The following is a 19,793-nucleotide window of genomic DNA, read 5'->3' on the forward strand; positions in this document are numbered from 1 at the left end:
TTTGTGAGAGGCTTCTGTTGGACATGTCTGCTAGGTCATGCCTTTTTTCCTTGGAGATGCATTTGATATAAGGCCCTTCACATTTGTCGTGGCTTGTGGTGTATGTAACCCCTAGATATCTGTCCTATATTGGTATTTTGTATCAGTGGAGGGTAATGTAGAAGCAAGTCTTTATGTTAAGGAATAAAAACAGCGATATGGTAGTGCTGCAGTAAATAACCTACTGTTAAATGAAATTGGTGTTAGCTGTTTGAATAAATAACACGATCGTGCTTTTCAGGCGGATTTGTTGCAGGTGTTATACTTAAGTGATAACATCTTTAAAAATATACATATTTTGGTAGGGGCTTTGAACACTCCACTTAAATCAATGATTTGCTCATCCAGACAGAAAATCAATAAGAAATAGTGGCTTTGAATGACACAATGAACCAGATAGATCTAACAGATTTATTCAGAACATTCCATTCCCAAATAGCAGAATACACATTCTTTTCAAATGTACATGGAACATTCTTCAGAATAGATCATGTTAGGCCACAAAACAAGTTTCAACAAATTTCAGAAGATTGAAATCTTATCATACATCTTTTGCAGTCATAACAGTAGAAAACTAGAAATCATCACAAGATTAACCTTGGAAAGAACTCAAATACTTGGAGGTTACATACATGTTGCTAAATAATGAATGAGTCAACAAAGAAAGAAGAAATCAAAAGATACATGGAAACAAATGAAAATACAATGCCCAAACTTTGGAGATACAGCAAAAGCAGGTCTAAGGGGAAGGATAATAGCAATAGAGGCCTAGTCAAGAAGAACAAACAGAGCTGAAAGCCAGTAGAAGAAAGGAAATAATGAAGATGAAAGTAGAAATGAAATAGAGACTATAAAACAATAGAACAGAACCAGAGATGGTTCTTTGAAAAGATCTACAAAATTGATAAACTTTTAGCCAGACTCATGGAGAAAAAAGAGCAATATAAAATCAGAAATGAAAGAGAAGAAATAACCAGCACCATAGAAATATAAAGGATTATAAGAGATTATGAAAAATTTTATGCCACCAAATTGGAAAACCTAGAAGAAATAGATAAATTGCTAGAAGTATTTAACCTTCCAAAGCTGAAACATGAAGAAATAGAAAATTTGAGCAGACTCATTACTAGCAATGAAATTTAATTGGTAATCAGAAAACTCCCAAAAAACAAAAGTCCAGGGACAGATGGCTTCACAGGCAAATTCTACTAAACATTTAAAGAAGAGTTAATACGTATTCTCAAACTATTTCAAAAAATAGAAGAGGAAGGAAAGCTTTCAAGTTCACTCTGTGAGACCATATTGAACTCTTATACCAAAAAATACTACGAAAAAGTACTATACACAAGTATCTCTGATGAACATAGATGCAAAAATCTTCAACACAGTATTAGCAAACTGAATCCAACAATCCATTTAAAAAAATCATTCATCATGATCAAGTTGGATTTCTTCCAGGTATGCAAAAATCGTTTGATATTCACAAATCAATCAGTGTGATAAGTCATATCAACAACAGAGTAAAAACTCTACGACTGTTTCAGTAGATGTGGAAAAAGCATTTGAGAAGTACAATATCTATTCATCATAAAAACTCAATAATACAGGTTTCAGGGGAACTTACCTCAACATAATAAAGGCCATAAAACAACATCACACTCCATAGTGAAAAACTGAGAGCTTTTCCCTTAAGATCAGGAATGAGACCAGGATGTCTACTGTCTCTCTTTTATTCAGTATAGTATTGGAAATCCTAGCCAGAGCAGTCAAATAAGAAAAAGAAATAAAAGACATCCAAATTGGTAAGGAAGAAGTAAAACTATTTGCAGATGACAAGATACTGTATATAGAAATCTGAAAGATTCCACTAAAAAACTACTAGAGCTTATAAATGAAATCAGTAAGGTCATAGGATACACAACTAATATACAGAAATATTGCATTTCTATACACTAATAATGAAGTAGCTTAAAGAGAAATTAAGAAGACAATTCCATTTATAATCACACCCAAAGGCTGATATAGCTGAATTGTATATATTTAGGTAATCCCAGTCAGTGATAAAAATGATATATACCAGAAAATATTATACTTTTTAACTCCAAAGGAAAAGTTGGCCAATACTTCTAACTGTAATTAGTGTAGCTTAAAAAGAACCACATTACATAACCTTAAAAGTTCTGAAGTACCAAAAAAGGTATTTGAAAATCATGCAAATCTGATAAAATGCTTAGGAATAAACTTAACCAAGGAAGTGAAAGACCTGTCCTCTGAAAACTATAAAAAATGATGAAAGAAATTGAAGATGACAGTAACAAAGGGAAAGATAGTCCATGTTCATGGATTGGGAGAACTAAAATTGTTTAAATGCCCATTCTACCCAAAGAAATCTACAGAATTAATGCAATCCCTATCAAAATACCAACAGCATTTCCCATAGAACTAGAACAAATAACCCTAAAATTTGTATGGAACGGCAAAAGACCCTGAATAGCCAAAGCAGTCTTAAGAAAGTACAAAAAAAGAGGTACCACAATTTCAGATTTCAAGATAGACTACAAAGCTGTAGTAAACAAAATAGTAATATCCTGGCATAAAAATATAACCAGTTAGTGGAACAGAATAGAGAGTCAGAAATAAACTCATTCTCTGATGATCAATTAATCTATGACAAAGGAGGTAAGCATATACACTAGGAAAAAGTCTCTTCAACAAATGGTGTTGTGCAAACTGGACAGTTAGATGCAAAAGAATGAAACTTGACCACTTTTTTAAACTATACATAAAAGTAAATTCAAAATGAAGGACCTAAATGTGAGACCTGAAACCATAAAAGTAGTGGAAGAAAACATAGGCAGTAGTTTCTTGGACATTAGGTGTAGGAACATTTCTCTAGATATGTTTCCTTTGGCAAAGAAAGCAAAATTAAACTCTTGGGACTACACCAAAATAAAATTTGCAAAGCAAAGGAAACATCAACAAAACTAAAAGCCTACCAAATGAGAGATATTTGCAAATAATGTGTCTGATAAGGAGTTAATGTCCGGATGTGCTAAGAACTTAATACAAGTCAACACCAAGTAATATAATAATCTGATAAAAAAAATGAGCAAAGAATCTGAATAGACATTTTTCCGAAGAAGACATATAGATGGCCAAGCGATACATGAAAAGATGCTCAACATCACTCATCATCAGGGAAATGATATATCATCAGGAGATGAGATATCTGCTCACTCCTGAGAGAATGGCTAAAATAAAAACACAAGAAACCAATGTTGGCAAGGATGAGGAGAAAAAGGAACCCTTGTGCCCTGTTGGTGGGAATTCAAAGTTGTGCAGTTACTATGGAAAACAGTATAAATTCCTCAAAAAATTAAAAATAGGTTTACCATATGATCCAACAATTCCACTACTGGATATTTGCCCAAAGAATATGAAAACACTAAATTCAGCAAGATATATGTACCCTTATGTTTATTGCTACATTATTTATAATTGCCAAAATATGGAAGTAACCCAACTGCCCATTGATAGATGAATGGGTAAAGAAGATGTGGTGTGTACACACACATTTGAATATTATTCAGCCATAAAGAATGAAATTTTGCCATTTGCAACAACATGGATGGATCTAAAGGGTATAATGCTAAATGAAATAAGTCAGAGAAAGACAAATACCATATGGTTTCACTCATGTGGAATTTAAGAATCAAACGAAAAATAGAGACAAGAAACAAAATACAGGGAATAAATTGATGGTTACCAGAGGGAGGGTGGGTGGGGGTTATGTGAAATAGGTGAAGGAGATTAAGAGTACAATTATCAAGATGAACACTGAGCAGTGTATAGAATTGTTATATTGTTATATTGTACATCTAAAACCAATATAACACTGTATATTAATTATACTTGAATAAAAATATACATTTTACAGTATTGTTGCCATTTAATAAGAGTCTGGTTTTTTAAAATACAATTTTTTGGTACTTGGTGCAGAAGAGAACTTTAAAGTTGTGATGTTCTTTTTAGCTATATTCACGGTAGAACAGTAGGTCAACCTTTTGAATTAAAAATTGCAATATTTTCTGGTATAAATTTTTATTACTGAGTGTGGTTACCTAAATATGTATAGTTCAGCTATGTCAACATTTGAGATGACTGAAACACTACCTCTGGTTTTACTGATAAGGCAGTTTATGAAACCATTTAGTATAATAGGTGTTTACTAATTTAATATTCTTTCTCTCTCTCTAATTCTGTATTTTTCATTTTTTAAAAATCCTCAGTATAGGTGATGTTTTAAGTAGTTTTTTAATGGTCTGTGACTTAAGTTGGACCATAATCTGTTTACAGATGAAGATAGTGCATTTCATTACTATGAATCTCTGTGGCAAACACTGATGTTTGCCTCCTGGTTGGCCATTCCCCTTGTGTCATTAGTACTGGTTTTGTTCACCCATTTTTCTCTCTGCTGATATTTTGGACAGCACTTCCTTGTGTGAAACAGCTATATACTCTTCAGGATATTGGGCCTCCCTAGCTCTAATTTACTAAATGCTAATAGTGGTTCCCCCAGTTTCCATTACAACTAAAAATATCATAGATTTGCAGACAGCTTCTGGAGTATTGAAACCACCCCTGTGCTGATTTTGGTAGTCCCCCCCCCCCCCCACCAAATTGTTAGTCTGTGTACATGGTATAATGTAATTGACTGAAATATGTGAGTTGTTTGGGTGCTTCTGAAAGTTTTTCTTAATAATAAAAATGGGCACATGCATATTTGCCAGTTTTTTTCAGTTTATCTTTCTAATAATTTTATGTACAAAGAAGGATATGTGCAGATTTTTGCAAATTTTATCTTTTTTTTTGTTTTGTGCAGAGGATGGAAGCTCTAAATATACTGAGATTAAGGACAAACTGTTTTTTTTTTTTAAGTTTATTTATCTTGAGAGAGAGAGAGGGAGAAAGAAATCTAAGCAGACTCCGCACTGACAGCGCAGAGCCTGACATGGGGCTTGAACCCAAGAACCATAAGATTGTGACCTGAACCAAAGCCAGGAGCGGGATGCTTAATTGACTGAGCCACCCAGGTGTCCCAAGGGCAAACTCTTTAGGTTCCTAAGTTAGTAATAGCTTTGTTTTTTCAGCAAATTGCATTTAAGTTTTGTATCTTGTTGGTAAAAAATATAGCCTATGGGGGTGCCTGTGTGGCTCAGTTGGTTAAGCTTCTGACTCTTGATCTCACGGTTTGTGAGTTCGAGCCCCACATCGGATTTTGCATTGACAGCTCAAAGATTCTACTTGGGATTCTCTCTCTCTCTCTCTCTCTCTCTCTCCCCCTCTCTCCCTCCCTCCCTCCCTCTCCCCCTCTCCCTCCCCCCCTCCCTCCCTCTCTTCCTCCTCCCTCTCTTCCTCTCTCCCTCCCCCTCTCCCTCCCCTCCCCCATCACTCTGCCCCTCCCCTGATTGCATTCTCTTCTCTCTCTAAAAATAAATAAACATTAAAAATATACATAGATGAACTTTGAATTCCTTTCTTTTACTTCCCTCCTGCTTAGTCTTTTCTCCTTCCAAAATAACTTTTAAATAAAATTAATAATCTTTTACCATTTTGAAATTGTAGTTCAAAAGATATTGCAAGTAAAAAACTAGCTTTTTGCCACAACCATTTGAGAATAAGTTCCCAACCTCATGTCTCATTACCCACCGTACTTTAGGGTGTAAATCTTTTTTTTTTTTTTTTTTTTTAATGTTTATTTACTTGAGAGAGAGAGCAAACACTGGGGAGGGGCAGAGAGAGAGGGAGACACAGAATCCAAAGCAGACTCCAGTCTCTGAGTTGTCAGCACAGGGCCCGATGCAGGGTTTGAACCCACGAATCCAAGATCATGACCTGAGCCGAAGTCGGACACTTAACTGACTGAGCCACCCAGGCACCCCTTTAGGGCGTAAATCTTATAAACAAATATATTCTTCCATGTAACCACAGTTTAGCTTTCCAAATAAGCAAATTAGCATCAAGACATGACTACCACCTAATCCTCAGACCCCATTCAAGTTTCACAGTTGTTTCAGTCATGTCCTTTATTTCAGAGGGATCCAGTCTTCTATTACATGTGTTATTTAGTTATGTCTTTTTAGTTAGCCTGAACAGGTTCTCAGTTTCTGCTCGACTTTCATGACTTTGTTGGTTTTGAAGAAAATAGGCTAATTATATTGTAGAATATTTCTGTTGGGATTTACTTGATATTTCTGTATGTTGAGATTCAAGTTATATGTCTTGAGCAGGCATATCATAAAAGTGATGATACGCTGTTTTTCTTGGATACTCTTGGGTAATCCATGATTTTGATTCATCCCAGTTCTGATTGGCTTAATGATAATGTATTTTCCCATTCTGTTTTTGAGAACATTTGGTTTTGTTTTCTTTCTTTCCATTATTACTAATACTGCTGCTCCGAACATTCTAGGACATTTTTGGAAAACATATTTCTGTGTTACATGCCTAGGATTGGAAATGTAGAGTAGATAGGGTATGTCCATGTTCAACTTTAGTGGATTCTAACTTTTAATGAATTTGTCCTATATATAGTTACTTTAGTCCCATCTTGTATCATCTTCTGCTCACTCATGACACTCCAGCCATACTGGCCTTTTTTATTCTGCAAAAATGCCATGATTGTCTCCTTCCTAAAACACATTTTCCTCTATTTGTTCAGCTAGCTCTTTCATGTTAGATATAATATTGTTATTGTTTATTTCTTTGGTAATTGTCTACCTCCACTACAAAATAAGCTTTTTAAAAATAGTTTATTTGTTTTTGAGACAGAGGGAGACAGAGCATGAGTGGGGGAGGGGCAGAGAGAGAGAGAGGGAGACACAGAATCCTAAACAGGCTCCAGGCTCCCAGCTGTCAGCACAGAGCCTGATGCAGGGTTCGAGCACACGAACCGTGAGATCTGACCTGAGCTGAAGTTGGACGCTTAGCCGACTGAGCCACCCAGGAGCCCCCAAATAAGCTTATAAAAAAATTTCATCTAACTTGTTAAGTACTGTGTCCCTAGTACCCAAAACGATATGTGGGTAAACAAAAAGTTAGTAAAAAAAAAAAATAAATAAATAAAATTAACAAAGAACTGAAGCTTCTAAAATTGTTATGTGAGGCAAAGAAATATATCTTTCCCTCATTCATTTTTTCCTTAACTGGTTATCAGTTTATTGCAACTCAGCTCCTAATTCAACCTTTATTCCTCCTCTGTAACCATACCCTAATATAATTTTTAATATTTGCTCAGTTTTTAAAAAGTCTAAATCCCTTGATAATACAACTTCTTATAAAGATACAGTTAGGGACACCTGGGTGGCTCAGTCAGTTAAGCATCCAACTCTTGATTCAGCTCAGGTCATGATCTCATGGTTGTGAGACTGTGCCCCCTGTCAGCCTCTGCACTAAGCATGAAGCCTGCTTAAGATTCTCTCTCCCTCTTTCTCTCTGCCCTTCTTTCCCACTTGTGCTGTCTCTCTAAAAATAAAAAAAAATATATTAATTTATTAATATATACTGTTATTAGGCCTTATATAATGTCCAGCTTACATTCTGTTTATTCAACAAGCATTTTTAAAACATGTCAGTTATACTATATAGTGCCTAGGTAGTAAGGAAGATGGGAAATTTATGAGACAGGACTTTGACCCTCAAGAACCATCTTATCTAGTTAGTAGAGGGAGCTAAAGTGTACATGAAAGACTCAGTGACTAGGTTGAAAATGGGAATTGTCCTGAGAGTTGTGTCACCTCAACTCAGGGAATTTTGAGAAAAGATGGAGTTGACATTGGCTTTAAGTGATTTGCTGTAGGGACATGAACAATTTGCAGAGAGCAGTAAAGCTAAATGATTGGGATGCTGGAATGCTTCGGCTGTGTTTGGGAACTGGTTAGTGGCTTGTTTGCTTAGGTTTAATGCCTCTGAAGAAGAGTAGAAGGTAAATTGTAGCCATGCATATCACTAGGCTAAGGTGTTTTGCGTTTTAGTCTGTATGCTATTGGTTTCCAGACATTTTTTTAAAAATATTTTTATTTATTTCTAGGAGAGAGAGAGAGAGAGACAGCGTGAAGAGGGGAGGGTCAGAGAGAGATGGAGACACAGACTCCGAAATAGGCTCCAGGCTCTGAGCTGGCAGTCAGCACAGAGCCCGATGCGGGGCTCGAACCCACTACCGCGAGATCATGACCTAAGCGAAAGTCGGACGCTTAACCGACTAAGCCACCCAGGCGCCCCGGTTTCCAGACATTTTTGATTATGTTCCCTGTTAAAATATCACACATCTTTAATGTACAGATGTAGATATTAGAAAATGGTGGTTTTCAAAAAGAATTAGAATAAAAGAGGAATAGATATTTAATAATTTCTTTACCCATCTCAGTAGGTCATCTTGCATTATCTATTTTGGAAACCATTTTGATAAATTGCTAGTGTTACTATTGGAGATGTGTTTTAGCAATAGGAATATAAGAGCTGTTTGGGAGAGAAAATGATTTTGGTATTGGATGTGTTGAATTTCTTAGATTAACAGGACATTCTCGTAAATCTGGGTTGAAATTTAGAGGAGTGCTTGGAGACTCAGACATTGATTTGGAAGTCACCCACATGGTTGCGAAGTTTTTGAACCTGAACTAGTGGATTCAGTTTCTAAGCAGTAAAGAATAAAGAGGAAAGAGGATAAATACTAAACTATATCAAGGTTGGGTATGGGGACCAGGCAGGTGCAATGAGTTGGATACCACACATAAACAAATCTGTCTTGATTTTTTTCACCAATTGTATTTTACTTTGGAAAATGAGACTTTTGGCACCATTCGCAGAATAAGATTCAGTAACAGTTATTTTCTTGAAATATTCTAGGTTTTTGATAGAAAGCTTTTTCTCATAGAGAAAAATCAGTAATGTATATGAAAGTGCTTTTTTTTTTAAAGTTACAAACTGTTGTATATTTTTTTTAGGTATTCATTTGAATAGGTTAGTTCTTGTGAAGAATAATATCTTAAGAGGTTTTGATTTTTCCTTTTGTTTCTCCCAATAGTGCTTAGTACAGTTTTGCATTTTGTGTTTATGGAAATTATTGGTGGAAAGAATTTTAATGATTCACTTATGTCAAGTTTTCTTTGCTTTTTAGTTGCCAGGAAATATTAGTGGTACACATACATAGATTTTTTTTTTTTTTTTTTTTTTTTTAGAGCAGGAAAGGATTTTAGAGTTGTGTTGTAATAATTTGTGTGTTTTCCTGCCCTCGTTCTTAGTGACTAGATGGCAAACTCTACTGTAGACAGCAGGGGACGTGCTTGCTTGTTCTGTTATGTATGGTAGTGCTTTAGTGCAATGCTTTCTTGTTATGAGAGGCTCTCAGTAAACACCAGTAATGTCTCTTCATTTTGGCCATGAAAGTTTAGCTCCAGAAAGTTTCAATGGTTTACCAGAATTTACTCAGCTGATTAGTAAAGGTCTCCCAAAGCTCCTTAAGCCCAGTACCCTTCCTTTTTGCTACATTTTGTTGATTCTTTCCCAGCCCACTCAGATACCTCTTCCCCTCTACTGCTTTCTCTGATTTGCCCTCACTTCCATTATGTGTTTAAATGTAGAGTTCACCAGGGTAGAGATTGAGCCATACTCCACTTCTCCATGGTAGGGACTGTGCTATATTCAGTTTAATTATCTCAGAAGCCTAGCACAGTGCCTTGTGCAGAGAAGGTGCTCAGGATCTGATGAAGTACCTTGTGAGAACTGCCTGTTTGTATTTTCTCCGGATTTGTTGAAAACTAAAGTTAAATGGAGGTTGCACTTTAGTGTTCAGTTTATAAAAGAGTGAAATCTTGATAATGTTTGAAGTGTAACTGTTTATAACCTCAAAACACTTCTGAAGAACTACTGCAGTTGGTTGAAGTAGTTAAGATTGTTAACTCTTTTGACAGTTTTCCTCTGGAATATGTAAAAATGTGAATTTTATACTTTGTTTAGAAACTCCCATGATGCAACATAAACCAGGCTTAAACTTTAGCCACCTTGAGAGTAGCAGCATCATTCTTCATAGTTGGACTAACTCCCTAGAGTAATTCTTGGGTTACTATTTTGGTGTTCACCTTTTGTCCCCTGTGCATCCTACCCAACCCCCAGTCACAGAAAAGATCCCTCTTACACTCTTTTAAAAACACTTCTGTTTCTCAGGTCATTTATCATATTTAAGAATTATAGTTCTTATTTTGAGGCCATAGCCTAGATTGGTTAGAAAATGCTTAGTACATTACTTATGGTTTATATACTTATTTATTTTTTACTCTGCTGCATTGCTTTAACTGATAACTGAGTGTGCTGAGATACAGATTTTTATCCCTATTACTTACTTGTGATGAGAAAATATCAGCAGATTCAGTTGCTAGGAAACAGCTGAATACTGAAATAGGTTTTTCTTGGGGGGGGATTTGCAAATTCAAATCTTTGACAGTTCTCTCTTAGAGCAAAAATTTATTCAGTCACTTGAAAGATTCATCATCTGTTAGTTTTCCAATTTCTTAAAATATCAAGTATTTTTATGTTTTATTTACTTAAATTTTTATTTTAATTCCAGTTAGCTGACCTACAACATACAGTGTTATATTAGTTTTCCTGTTCAAAAATTTTACACAGGGGAGCTAGAAATATGAAAAATGAGGATTGATTAGATGTTGAGACTGTAATTTGTAACAGTAACTGGAGATTGAAAAAGTACTGATTAGACATTTTTGTGGTTTTTATTTATTTATTTATTTTTGAGAAAGAGAGCATGAACAGGTGAGGTGCAGAGAGAGAGGAGGACAGAGGACCTGAAGCGGGCTCTGTGCTGACAGCAGAGAGCCTGACGTGGGGCTTGAACTCATGAACTGGGAGATTATGACCTGAGCCAAAGTCAGACGCTCTGTGGACTGAACTACCAAGTTGCCCCTAAATTTTAGTTTTCTTAAAGGTTTGAGTCATCATTAATGAAAGAAAGAATGGAAGGGAGATATATATAAACATACACACGCAGGACACAGAGGATTTAACAGAAGTACAATATTGTATTAACGAAACCAACTTTGGTCGAAATAGGATTGGCTGCATCCTATATTAAATTGCCTTTTACCTGCTCTTTTACCCTATAATATTTAATATTATGTGCCAGAGAAAGTAAATATTAAAAAGAAGTATTTATTTATAATCAGATTGGCTTTCTTTTATAACTAGATGTCATTTGATTTTGTGATAGCTATGTAATGTTTAGAAAAAGATTTTTATTCACATTCAATACGGTAAGTTTTCTTGGGTGTTCACCCTTGGCCAGGCAAAAACACAGATATGATTAAGTGTTAGGGCATGATTAAGCTTTAGGGTGCTCAAAACATGTGAGAGGGAACATCAGTGGGAGAGGAATGTAAATGGTCATCCTACACTGTAGTCACTAAAAGCAGAAGTACAGAGATAGCATAGAAAAGACAAGGATGAATTAGTGTGGAGATCCCAGAGAGTTTCAAAGAAAATGTCGCTCTGATCTGGATTTTGCAGAGCTCTTTGTTAGATGTGAACAATTCCTTGACCTTGTCTTTTTGGGGAAGTAGGGGCAGGCGATGGTGATGAGACCACTGTTATTTTTAAGTTCCCTCTTTGTTTCTTCTTTGTCCATACCTATGGCTGACAACAAACCCAGGCATTTCTCATCCTGCCCACTCCATTTAGGCAGATGAGTACTGTCCGTATACAGTTTCTAATTCTGTACCTTCAAATTTCACTTCTTGTCTATTTAATTGCACACATATATTTGAGGAACTTGTCAGGGAGTGCAGAATCCATCTTCTGATTTACATGCATCGTGAATCTTGGGCCTCCGAAATAAAAGTCTTATGGAAGGCTTTACATCTTTATCCAAGTGACACAGAACCCTGTGAATTCAGGCAGCATATATACTAAAATTGGGGTGGTGTGGAAAATGTTATCTAGAATGTTCTAGGAAAGCATTGTGTAAGTTCAAAACAAAAATAAAAACATCAAATGAAAATTGTCCTAGACTAGTTGATACTAGAAATAATCAAGGAATAATAGAATTGAGAATAACAAAATGCACAGGCTTAGTTTCCCCTAAAATTTTAAGGATACATTAACAATAGGGGTAAATGTTTTATGAGCCTCTTGCTGTTTGTATAAAATCCTTTTCATTTTTATCAATTGATACTTTTAGGGTAAATTTTAAACTATGATTATTAGGTGAGTTTGTGTTTTTATACCTACATTTTAAATTAGAAACCTATGAAAGTTCTGCAACTTGAGTAATATGGCAAGCAGTGAAGCTCTGGTTTAAGAGCAGTTATGGCTTTTCTTTGTGAAACTGTGATTTTGTCCATATACAAGATTATGTTTGTTGAGTTGCAAAACAGGTGAGCAATGTCAATGAGCTTAGTAAATTGAGCTATGAATGAGGTAATGATCTAGAAAATAGAGAACTGAAACTGGATGAAGGTACAGAAGACGGATTTCTTTCTCATAAATTTGAAAACAGAATAATAGCAAGCAAGATCGCTAACCAGAATGTTATCTTCTATAACCATTCCATAAAAAATCCCACAGTTATCACATTGACTATTAAAGGCTAAAGTAATGAACAGAAGATGAAATAGTACTCAATCTTCGAGGGGAAAAAACACACTAATACAGCTTTGGATTTTGGCAGGGAAGCTGTAATCCCAAAGAAAGAGAATAACAATTTGCATTTGTAGTCTTTTCTTCCAAGTAGCTTAGAGCTTTGTAAGTACATTTTCATTAATCCTTTAGACTACTTTTGAGTTTTGTTTAAAATATTAAGAAGGAAAACATCTCTATTTTTTTAGGGTGGCTGAAAAAAACTGTATAGTAAAGGTCCTAGAAATTACTTCTTTACCTTGATAATTTCAGTGTTCTATGTATTTCTGCCTTTATTAACACTTAGACTAAGGGATTTATTCTTCAGCAAATATTATCAATTGCACACTGTAGGTTGGGCCTAAGGCAGGAAACATGTACATGTACATGTGCGTGTGCGCGCGCGCGCGCACACACACACACTTTGAAACTATATTTTTCCCTTGTATGATGTGGTGCTGAATCATTTTTCTTAGGTCAAGAGCCTCAGAACTTCACTTACTTTAGCTGGAGAACTGCCTTGCTGGGTTACGTGATTGTGGTAGTGGTGATGGAGGCAGGTTTCTAAGTTTTTTAAGCACTTACTCTATGCCAGACACTGTTTAATTTGTTATATGCACTGCGATTTAATCCTGTCAGTAACATTATGAGGTAGTTAGTAATAGCATGGTTTTTGCAGATGAGGAGACTGAAGCTTTGAAAGATTGAATAACTTCTCCAGGATCCCAGTGCTGATGAGTTACTGAGCCAGAATTCCAGGCCAGTCCAGCTGAATCCATAGTTTCTCTGCTCCTGATCTTCAATGATATCTTTCTCTTTGTGGGAAGTGACACTAGTAGGATTCTTTTTTCCTCTTCTTTCTTGATGAGTGTTGATGAGCAATAAATGTGTTAGTCAGCTCATTACTACAGAGCAATGGCAGAATTGGGAATTTACCATTTAGAAATAAATATCTTAAACCAGCTAAATATCTTAGACTACTCACATTGGAGTTATTTTTCTTACCCACCTTGAGATAGGTGTTTGCTCACTGTACTGCGGTGGCATAACAGTGTCAGGATGTGGTTTTTAAATCCTCTTAATACTTTACTCACAATTATTGTTTTTCACTTGTAGGATTCATGGCTGCTTAGCTTTGGTTTTCTTGTCTTTGTTGGGAAGATCAGCTACTTCTGCTCCTTTTCATCAGAGGAGCAAGAGGAACAAATATTTCCTCAGAATTGACCCTCACTGTTTTTCTCTAGCAAATTCTATTTATTTTTCTGGCCAGAGCTGTGTTTCATGGCCTCTTTTGTTTGGGAGGGCAAATATTTTATTTCTTAAGCCACTTTTGGTAGAGGCAGGCAAGGGAGTAGGGGATTGATTGAATTAGCCAGCCTACGTGTTGGCCACAAGATTGATCAGCTCTGCTGAATTTAGGTGAGATGAAACAAAATAATATTGGCATAATGGCAAAATGAACACCACAATAAGTCTAGTTACTGTATATAGTTACAAGTTTTTCCCCTCTTAGAATGAGAACTTTAAACTCTACTGTCTTAGGGAAGAGGACCTCATAAATGTGTACCTGGTGGGCGTGAGCTGTGTTCTACAGTGGATGGTAGTACTAGGAGATGGTACTGTTGCTGATAACTAACTTTAGGTTTGGGTGAAAGGGCTGGTGGTCTTCAGCAAGTTGTGAAGAAAGAACAAGGCTTTGGAAGAAAAAGGAACTTGGAATTTATTTTTGAGAGAAACTGGATTGAGAGAGAAACTAAAATCAAGAATGTGTTGAATTCTTGTGTGGCTTATGTGTTATCTGGGGTCACCAATAAATTACTAGCCAGTCTTTTTTTTTTTTTTTTTTTCCTGTTTTTAGCAGGTGTTTTTGAAATGAACATGTAGTCCTTATCCTTTTTGTTCAAAGCACTAAATCCAGATTAATTAGTCTCTTGAGTGATGGAGAGAGGATAAGTCAGACTATCCATTTACTCTTGGGAATGGATTGGTGCTGATCTTTTCCGCTGTCATCTCCCTAGTTAACAAGTATGGCTGTAGAAGGTGGGAAGAGAAGGCAGAAAAACGCCCTCTTTGCTCACCAGCGAAAAGGCAAAGTCTGCGGACAGTGGAGGAAGTTGCAGCAAATCCAAGATTATTGTCTTTCACTCAGTTGGGTCTCAAGGCCTGGCAGGTGACAAGGTACCCCTTACCTGTATAAGTTTCTTCTCGCTTTAAAAAAATAAGTTCCTTTCTTTATGATTCTTTCATGTTATATTGTTCTGTTGAATGAGGTCCCTTAATTCATTGTTTTAGATTTTAGAGCAGGCACTTTGTAGTCTTTGTTGTGTGTCTGTGTGTGTGAGAGAGAGAGATGGATGAGGGAGAGAAGGAGGAGGAGAGAGAAAATACGTATTTTTTATCAGCTTAGTCTCAGATGCAATAACTTCAGTAGATAATCCTAATTGTTCAAACCTTCCTATCTCCATTAAACTGAGATTCTGACTCCCACTTTCCCTACTTATCCTACAGCCTATCCATCCCATGTCTTACATGCCCTATACTCATCTTTTTATTATCACTTACATACACTGTGAACTTTGAATTTGATGTCTTGTGTCTTTGCTTCTTTCATTTATATTTTTTCCTAAGTTTTTTATTGTGATAAAACACATACGACATAAAATTTATTGTCTTAAGCATACAGTGTAGTGGTATTAAGTGCATGCGTACTCTTGTGCAGCCATCACCATGATCCGTCTCTAGAACTCTCTTTATCTTGCAAAACTGACACTGTATCCATTTAACAGTAACTTCCCACTACCCCTAATTCCTAAGCCCTGGCAACCACTATTCGACTTCCTTCCTGCCCTCACCCCCTTCTCTCCATTCTTTAGCCTTTGGTAGCCACTATTCTACTCACTGTCACTTGAATTTCACTTAAAATTTGTTTTAAAAAGGTTTCCCATATAAATGAGATTATTCAATATTTGCCTTTCTTTTCCTGGTTTATTCATTTAGCATAATATCTCTGGAGTCATTCATGTTGTTACAAGTGGCCTATTTCTTTTTTATTTGAATGTGTGCTTTTTTTGTTTGTTTTTTTTGTTTTTGTTTTACCTCAAAGTTATTTAAATTCCAGTTAGGTAAGATACTGCATAATATTGGTTTCAAGTATAGAATTTAGTGATTCGTTACTTAAATATGACACTGAGAGCTTATCACAAGTGTCCTCCTTAATACCCATCAAGTATTTAACCCATCTGCCTGCCTACTTCCCCTCCAAGTAACCATCAGTTTGTTCTCTATAGTTAAGAGTCTGTGTCTTGGTTTGCCTCTCTTCCCTCCCACTCCCATGTTCCTCTGTGTTGTTTTTTAAATTCCACATATGAATGAAATCATAAGGTATTTGCTTTCTCTGACTGACTTAATTCACTTAGCATAATACTCTCTAGCTCCATCCATGCCATTGCAAATGGCAAGATTTTAATCTTTTTGTTGGCAGAGTAATATTCCATATCTATACACACCATATCTTTATCCATTTGTTAGTCGATGAACATTTGGGTTCTTTCCATAATTTGGCTATTGTTGACCATGCTCCTATAAACATTGTGGTGCATGTATTCCTTTGAATTAGTATTTTTGTATCCTTTGGGTCAATACCTAGTAGTGCAATTGCTGGATCGTAGGGCAGTTCTATTTTTAGTTTTTTAAATTAAAAAAAAAATTTTTTTTAAGGTTTTTATTTATTTCTAGGAGAGAGAGAGAGAGACAGCGTGAACAGGGGAGGGTCAGAGAGAGAGGGAGTCACAGACTGAAACAGGCTCCAGGCTCTGAGCTGGCAGTCAGCACAGAGCCCGACGCGGGGCCCGAACCCACGAACTGCGAGATCATGACCTAAGCGATAGTCGGACGCTTAACCGACTAAGCCACCCAGGCGCCCCTATTTGTAGGTTTTTGAGGAACCTGCATACTGTTTTCCAGAGTGGCTGCAGCAGTTTGCATTCCTACCAATAAAATAAGAGGGCACCCTTTCTGAATGTGTCTTTGAATAAACAGTAGACTACCAGTCATCTTCCTAAGATTTTATAAAATCCTAAGATTTTATAAGAAACCTTATTCTTTTCCCATAATATGAGTTTAATATATTCTTTGGTAATGCACTTTTCTTTTTTGGTCCCTCTTAACTCTTCAGTCATATTTTTAGTTGTGTGTTTCCTTCCTTTTTCTTGTATCTTATTGTTTTACTTTCTCTTAGTGATAAATAAAGCAAGGCAAGGTGGAAGATGAGATGGGGAAGAATTTATTAGTAAATAACACATCGTCTTTAGTTGAGTAAAATGAAGTATTTATGTTAATATTTAATGAAAATGTGAGAAATACAGGAAAAAATTATTCAGTGTATTTAATTTAAGGAATTACTATAAGGCTTTGTATCTACCATATTTTATTTTGGGATTCTGTTGCATTAATTTGTTTACATGTTTGCCCTGTATCACACTTTTCCATACTTACCTTACGTTATTATTGTTTCCTAGTTAGTATTTGGTGGATAGATGGTACTTGGAAAATATTTCTTGACCTGAACATTGTCAATGTTTTCCTCAACTGTTTCTTAAATTTGCCTTGAAATAAATATTAATATATAAAATATATTCTAATATATATTAGCTATCAATGAAGTATATATTAGTAAATATATAATTATACGACAATTTATCTCAATAAATATATTAATATTTCTTAAAAGAAATATTAGAGGCACCTCACAGGCTTGGTTGGTAGAGCATGCAACCCTTGATCTTGAGTTTGTGAGTTTGAGCCCCAAGTTGGCTGTAGAGATTACTTAAAATCTTAAAAAAAGAAATATCAATGTAATAAGACCTGCTCTGGCAGGAGGAGAGTTGACAGTGGGGCACAGTAAAGTATGCTATTCGGTTAAGTTGGTAAATAAGATGTAACTTTGCAGACAAAAAGTGCATAATTCTATGAGAGAATAAATTAAGGATATGGAGTCAGTCGGGAAGTAGAAGATTTTATTGCACTTTGTAAAGGTATAAAGGAAGAAGGGAATCATAGCTTATAATCTACAATATATTTTAAATTATTGAAGCTGTAATTGACTTTTGAAGATATTGTAGTTTCATCAGTGGGGAAATTGTACCTGGTTCTGATTTGCATGGCAAGTGAATGTCCAGTGTGGAAGGCACCCATGTACTGACCTTGCATCTGTGGAAACCCATGTGGGTTCTTTTTCTGTTTCCAGTGGTGAACCACCGTTGTGTTTCTTACTCCTTGGTCACAACTTTTCTTTTTTCTTGTGATTTCGTGGCCAAATATAATTTACAGTTCTCCATTGCAAGTTGTAATTCCTGCATGTACCTTTGCTAAAAGTACATAATGCATGAGTGCTGTTTAAAAAAGCCTGTGAATTGTGCTTGTTATTGCACTAACCAATAATTTGACATTTATTTTGCCTCCAGTAAGTTCACAGCTTCTGAGAATACCATATACTTGAATTCCATCATTTTATTTAGAAAGAAAAAAATTATTATTAAATAGAATATTTTAAGTGTCTTTTAAAAATATGATTATGGGACTTTTAAGGTTTCATATTATAGTGTCAAATGATTCAGCTACACTCTTGGTTGTTCATTATGTTATTGGAATACTTCACATTTTAGATTTCATAATTCATTGTTGGGCATTAATATATGGTTCAGTGTGTAAACATACATACATTTACATATACTCTCCAGTTTTACTTTTTAAACTTTTTCACTTGTGACTCTATTATTGTCATACTATTATGGTAAAGTAGATTAACAGTTTCTGGGAAAATTCAACCACGTAAACAGTAAAAGGTAGTTTACTTTAAAGTACCTTAGGTCTATTGGACAGAACACCTTCAGTTAAGATATAATAAGTCTGTTGAGGAGTCTGGGTGGCTTAGTAGGTTAAGTGTCCGACTTCGGCTCAGGTCATGATCTCGCAGTTTATGGGTTTGAGCCTTGCATCAGGCTCTGTGCTGACAGCTCAGAGTCTGGAGCCTGCTTTGGAGTCTATCTCCCTAGCTCTCTGTCCCTCTCTCTCTCCAAAAAAAAAAAAAAAAAACCCCACATTAAAAGAGAAACATCTATTATGTAAATATGTAATTCTTTACTTAAGAAACATCCAAATGTTGATTTTATTTTACTTTTGGTAGAGAAGACTTAATTTAAGAATTAGGAGAAAGTAGGGAAGCCTGGGTGACTCAGTGTTAAGCATCTGACTCCTGATTTAGGCCCAATTCATGTTCTCATGGTTTGTGGGTTTGAGCCCTGCATCAGGCTTTGTGCTGCTGGTATGGAGCCTACTTGGGATTCTCTCTCTGTCCCTCTCTTCTGCCCCTCAGTTGCTCTCTTTCTCTCAAAATGGGTAAATTAACTAAAAAAAATTAGAAGAAAGTTGAGTGTCATAGTTTAAATTATATACCCTTTTTTGCTTCTACTGTAAGCTTTGTTAATAGAAAAGTGTTCTGTCCTTTATATATATTGCAGGCTATTTTCTCTTTCTGAGTCATCCTCTGGAAATTGTTAAAACTCCTATTCCCAGGTGTGTGTGTGTCCCTAAGGGAACAATGCCAGTTATCTCCTTTGCTCTTATTAGTCTGTTTGCTTTAACTGTGCTTAGTATTTCTCTTTAAGGCCATCCTTGGCATCTGAGGCATTGAAACTGACATTTTGTTAAGAAATGTCTCACAATGGGGCCTCCTTTTCAGCAGCTGGGCACCAATTCACTTAAGAGTCCCTCACTCCTGGTTTCACAATCTTGTTCTTTAAGGATCAGATCTACTTTTCCCATGACTATCAAAAGAATAGAAGCTATTTGAAATAAGAAGATAGTTTTTTGACCGATGCAGGGGTCAAACTCACAGACTGTGAGATCTTGACCTGAGCTGAAGTCGGACGCTTACCTGACTGAACCACCCAGGAGCCCCATGTTTGCATTTTTTAACCAGCTTTATCAAGGTATAAATTGTACACATGAAATTTAACTTTAAGTGTATGCAGTTATATAACCATCATCACAATCAAGATATGTAGCATTTTCAT

Source organism: Hyaena hyaena, unplaced genomic scaffold (assembly GCF_003009895.1).
Source record: "Hyaena hyaena isolate Hyena2069 unplaced genomic scaffold, ASM300989v1 scaffold_242, whole genome shotgun sequence".
NCBI classification, from domain to species: Eukaryota; Metazoa; Chordata; class Mammalia; order Carnivora; family Hyaenidae; genus Hyaena; species Hyaena hyaena.